Raw genomic sequence first — 463 nt, 5'->3', positions numbered from 1 at the left:
TAAATCTACAGCCCCCTCAAATGTAATGTTTACCGGTAGCCTACCATGTTCAGGTAAATCTGCCTGAATTTTTGTTAACTGTTCGATTAAGTTATAAGGCGTAAGAATACTCGAATGAATAATTCCCGTTCGGGCTGTGGTAATTATTTCCCCTAATAAATCAACTTCAAATAGTGCTCTATCTAATAATAAATTAAAAAGTGTGAGTTGTTCTTCAATCAACTCCTCCATTCGAATACTATATAATGTGTCATTTATCCTATCTATTTCCAACTTAATCTTATTAAAATTATCATCGATAAGTTGCCTTTCGAGAGCTATAGTTTTAAATGTACTATTTAAATTTTCCATGTTAGACTTCATAATACCTAACTGTTCACGTGTAATTATAAGAACTTTATTATTATTGTCGACCAATTCTGAAATTCGAGATTCATATTTTTCACCGTCTTCCTCGGTTAAA

The 463-nt window shown here is 31.5% G+C and overlaps 1 protein-coding gene across 3 annotated transcripts in view; it reads right to left on the bottom strand.

Moving 5' to 3' along the window:
* The window catches only part of LOC126908481 (uncharacterized), a 34,463-nt gene that overhangs the window by 32,622 nt on the left and 1,378 nt on the right, over nt 1-463 (bottom strand). The window lies entirely within an intron of this gene.

This window comes from Daktulosphaira vitifoliae, unplaced genomic scaffold, assembly GCF_025091365.1.
Source record: "Daktulosphaira vitifoliae isolate Bord-2020 unplaced genomic scaffold, ASM2509136v1 Scaffold_5, whole genome shotgun sequence".
Taxonomy (NCBI): domain Eukaryota; kingdom Metazoa; phylum Arthropoda; class Insecta; order Hemiptera; family Phylloxeridae; genus Daktulosphaira; species Daktulosphaira vitifoliae.
The sequence above is the reverse complement of the archived record's forward strand: the minus strand, read 5'-3'. Positions and strand labels throughout refer to the sequence as shown.